The sequence below is a fragment of the Gossypium arboreum genome, chromosome 4, assembly GCF_025698485.1.
Source record: "Gossypium arboreum isolate Shixiya-1 chromosome 4, ASM2569848v2, whole genome shotgun sequence".
In the NCBI taxonomy this organism is placed as follows: Eukaryota; Viridiplantae; Streptophyta; class Magnoliopsida; order Malvales; family Malvaceae; genus Gossypium; species Gossypium arboreum.
The window spans coordinates 107913130-107918678 of NC_069073.1; positions in this window are offsets into that span (position 1 = coordinate 107913130).

Genomic DNA, 5549 nt, shown 5'->3' on the forward strand with positions numbered 1-5549 from the left:
GGACCACAAAACCGAGGCATAAAAATAATTAATTGTTATATTTTATGCTTACTATGTGTGTGCATGAATATGTGGAAGTTTCATTCTCTAATTTTACCAAATGTATGAGAAATTATTAAATAGGGATCAAGGTGAAACATGGTAAAAAATGATAGGCTAATTTGTAATGGCTTATTTGTGCATGTTGACACAAAGGTGGACTTGCATGTCAAAATTGCCCAAATTATTCTATAGTGGCCGGCCAAGATGGATGTGATGGGCAAAGGAAAACATGTTTCCAACATGTTGGGTTAGTGAGGCATGTTGGGAGCAATTAAATAATGTGTTAGCATTAAAGAAAAGGTTGACAAAAAAAAATGGATGGATGCCCCCTTGTTGCCGTGAGTAGAGGAAAAAGAAAGGAGAAAAATTTGTTCATCCATTCTCAATTCTTTGGCTGAAAATACTAAGGGAAAAAGGGAGGATTTTTGCTCCATTTTTGGTTTAGAAGAGATCTAGAAGGAGATTTGGCTATACTTGCATCAAGATTAAGGTATGTATGAGGTTGTGTCATGAGATTCATGCATGTTTTAGTTGCTAACTTGATGTTCATGTTAGCCATGGTTCAAATCCTTGTTATGCCATGGAAATGGTATTTGGCCAAGGTTGATATTGTGTTAAAGCCATTGCATGCTAAATATGAAGCTTGTTGATGATGCATGTAATGATGGATTGACTACTCTTGAATTTTCTCTTAGCATTCTTGAGTAAGACATGGAGTTCTATGTTTAACCATGACCGAAAATTGAAGGGGATGGTGTGTGATGTATTCGCCATGGTATGCTCATAAGTGCGATTTTGCTTGTTGCATGATAGGTAAAAATTTGTGTTTTGATATATGTTTATATGTGATGATGTTTCGGTTTTGAAGTATAAAATTGGCTAACATGGACATGCATATTCGGCCACAATAGGGAATTGTTGTGCATGCATTGGTTAGAGGCAAGCATAATGATGCCTATTCTTGAATTAGGTAATCGGCTACCTTGATGTGAGCTAAGGCCGAATGTATGCGAAATTAAAGAAAATTGACTAAAGTGCTTAGTTATGTGATGTTGGGTCAATGATATGTGTATTCGCCAAGGCTAGCAAGTGAGACTTTAATAACTTGAAATTGTTTGAATTAGCTCAAGAGCTTAGAGGGCCACAATTGGATAAAGGAAAGGAAAAAGTGATCGAATAGCCGTTGAAGCCGTTCGACAACATCCGAGGTAAGTCTTGAGTAATGACCCTACTTGAATTATGTGAAATGAAATATGGATGTGTAATGATTATTGACATATGTGTGTATGAGTATTTGAATGGTACCCGGGCTAAGTCCCGAAGGCAATTATGCTAGTGATATGTTTGTGTTTGAGCCTTAGTAACGAAAATGAAATATGGATGTGTAATGATTATTGATATATGTGTGTATGAGTATTTGAATGGTACCCGGGCTAAGTCCCAAAGGCAATTATGCTAGTGATATGTTTGTGTTCGAGCCTTAGTAACGAAAATGAAATATGGATGTGTAATGATTATTGATTTATGTGTGCATGAGCAATTGAATGATACCCGGGCTAAGTCCCGAAGACATTTATGCTAGTAATTATATCCGGGTTAAGACCCGAAGGCAATTGTGCTAGTGACTATATCCGGGCTAATACCCGAAGGCATTTGTGCAAGTTGTTATATCCGGGCTAATACCCGAAGGCATTTGTGCAAGTTGTTATATCCGGCTAATACCGAAGGCATTTGTGCAAGTCGTTATATCCGGGCTAAGACCGAGGGCATTAAATGCGTGTGGTTATATCCAGTTGTATTCAAGAAGCTTGGGTTGAAGGTGGCGTTGGTTGCTGTAATAAATCCAATTAGTACGCTCGAAAAGCCCAAAGGATAAGGTATGTTTACATGTGCAATGGAAAAGTCGATACGTTTGAAATAATATTCGTTCAATCGACTAACGAATTTTCAGCTCTTGAAATGGGTTGATATCTTGTGAATGTATATATTGATGAAGTGTGAAGTAGGTACGATTATGTGAATGTGTATTAATAAAGTGATTCATTTGGCTATGTGAATGTAATGCTTTAGTCAAAGCCGATTTCATTACTTGAGACTTACTAAGCATAAAATGCTTACCCGTTGCTTTGGCTCTCTGTTTTATAGATTTTGCTCGTTAGCGATCGGATTCGGGATCATCGAAGTTGAAGTCAACCACACTATCAAAGCCCTTTTGGTACTCCTTTAGTTGAATTTTGGATATGGCATGTATAGGACTACCCTTGGTTGTTTTCAAGTATCTTTGTGATGTATATGTGTACGGCCATGCGAAAATGGCTCGTAAAGGTGGAGTATGGCATTAGACCATTCGAATTTGTGGTTTGTAATTATATATGGTTTCATGATGTGATTATGGATTGGAATGGGGGTGTTAGTCACATGATCAGCCATTGGAATGGCTAAATATGATCATAAGTGGACCTATGTATGACAAGACTATAGTTGGTCCATAGAGACTACAATTTAGGTAAGGCCTACCTTAAAAACAGATGCTGCCAGCTGCAGTGACGTGAATGTGAAAAATCACTAAAAATAGTAGGAATGGTATTAAATAGTGAATAAATTATGTAAACGAACCTTGATGGATCTATTTTCATATGAAAGTAACGAAACGATCATATGATCAGTTTACTAAGAGATATTAAAGTTCTCGTGAGACAGGGCCAGAACGGTTTCTGGATCTCCTGTCTTGACTTTGAAAATTTACCACAAATTATCCAGAAGGAATTAGAAGTCATGCCTTATATGTACAGATTCCTGTTTGAGTCTAGTTTCATTAGAAACAAACGGCATCAGCATTGAAGCCTTGTACAGGGAGATATTCCAGTTGTAACGCGCGAAGGTCAGTGTAGTCGACCCCTATAACATGGGTGACTTTAACTAATAAACTGTACCAATTTTCCAGACCAAAAATTCTAGAAATAAATCCAGGGATGTATATTTGAGTCTAAATTCAGGGAAAATTTACGGAATCAGTTTCCGAGTTTTGTAACTCGAGATATGCCTTTTAAGGCGACAATGACGCAATTTTCCAGCTTGCCTGGAAATGTCAAATTGGTCGGTGCTATAAGTGGGTTTGGCTTGTTAACCCCTCGTGTCCGACACCGGCAACGGGCTCGGGTTCGGGGTGTTACACATAAATATTTCTAATAATTATTTAAGAATTCAGTTTATTAAGATGGAGGCCTGATAATGCACTTTTCTGATGCCCGTGAATTTTGGATTATTACAATATGTGCTAGGTAATTGGCCAAATTGGTTTGAGCATGTTTATTTGCTTACCTTAAATGTTAATTAATTGGTAAGTTTAATTCAGTGTTGTACGAACTTACAAAGCTTAAATGCTTGCTCTGTTTTATTTCTCTTGTTTATAGTATCGGAAGCTCGAAAAGGTTGGAAGTTGGTCGGAGCTACATCACACTCTCCATCGGCCCAATTCAGTATAAATATTAAATTACTTTTGGTTATAATGGCATGTATAGGTTAATTAGCCAATGTTGGCACATACATGTTTAGTTGTAACTAGCCATTTGAAATGGCTGTGATTGATATATTTTGATGTATATATGTGTGTCTTTATCTAGTTAATGTGTATGGTAAAATGATTGAAGATGAAGTGAGGATGGATTATGCATATGAATATTTGATCAAATAGGTAAGTAAGTAAGTTTGTATACTTGGTTATATAAGGTATTATATAATGCATAAGACTTGGATTTGGCTTGGTTTAATTGTCTTGGATTGCCTTATGAATGTGTTAAAGTGTTAATGTAGGTGGAAGACCAATTGGGTGAGAAATATGACTTAGAAATGGCCTTATTTCGTCCACATGGACAGAGACACGGGCATGCGTCTCAACCGTGTGTGACACATGGCCTAGCACATAGCTATGTGTTTTGGCTGTGTGTCCACTGCATCTTAAAAATTTCAAAACAAAATGCTAAGAATTGATCACACTGCCTGGCACACAAGTGTGTGGCTTGGCCGTGTGACCCTTGCACCTATTTAATACAAATTTTTATGTTCACACGGCCTAGCACACGGGCGTGTGACTTGGCTGTGTGACCTAAGTCAGAGAGTTACACGTGTTTGGACACGGGCTGAGACACGGCCTTGTGCCCTATTTCGAATGCGCACACTGCTTGACCACATGGGCGTATGTCTCCTGCACCTTGGAAAAATTTTGACATTTTGCAAAAAATTCTCTGGATACTCGGTTTAGTCTTGACTTGTTTCTAATGTATGTTTTGGGCCTCGAGGGCTCATATAAGGGACTTATGAATAAATCTGACATAAATGTTAAATAATATGAAATGTCTGTATTCGTAACCCTGCTCCACTGACGAATATGGGTTAGGGGTGTTACAGGTGAGGTGTAGATATATGTCTATTCGAGTCTGTTTACTAGGGTTCATCAAGCAAAGTAGTTTATATAAAACAAGAAATCGAAATGTCATTAGATGAACTTGATGTTCAAATGGAAGAATTTTGAATGAATTATGTATGTGATTGTATTCTCTTGGAATGAATGAGTTTTGAGATTGGTTACATAAAATAACATGAATTTGCGTGTTACATAATTGTGGTATTATATGGTCTGGTTATAAGTTAATGCTAACATTGTTGATCTTTTGGTTTGTCATGTCTAGCCAAACTATGCCAAGTCAAGTTTGTTTCTTGTATTTAGATAAAAGATAAGGTAAGTTTTGTTCAATACTTATGAACTTACTAAGCATCTTATATGTTTACGTAGTTTGTTTTCCCATTTCTTTGTAGATCGTCACCTTATAGAACATGTTAATTCAGATCATCTCAAAGCTTACACTATCACCTAATTGGTAACTATACAATCATTTTGAGTCAAGATTTGTGGAATGTATATAAGTGTCTTGGTGTAATCTTTAATGTACAAAAGTCTTGATGAGTTGAAAATGGTAATGAATTTGGTATATGATGATTTTGAATGTTGTTCATGGCATGTGATATGGTTAATGCATAATTTAATAATGTTTGATGCTTTTGGAAAGTTGAAATATGAACTATTTAAACTTGGTATATTTATGTTGATAGGATGAGATAAATAAAAGAGCTAAGTGGGTGCCTAATTGGAAATGATATGTTTAATTGACATGCTTGAGATATGTGTTGGTATATAGTTGAATCAGTTCATGTTTAATGCCTATAGGCCATTAATGTATATAATGTACATAAGTGTATGAAATTGAAGTGGGATGACATGTTTCAATGTGCTATTGAATAGGTAAAAATTAGTATATGAATAGTTTGGATGATAAGTTCTAGTGACATTGAAATGTTTAAGTTTAATTGATGCTAGAGTAGTGAATGTCTTGATAAGTAGTTGAATATGAATGTTTGATCTTGTTTACCATGTTTTGAATCAAGTGAAGTTGATACTTGGTTAATATATTAAATGGGTTGGTTGGAAACTTTGAAATAGGTAGCAAATG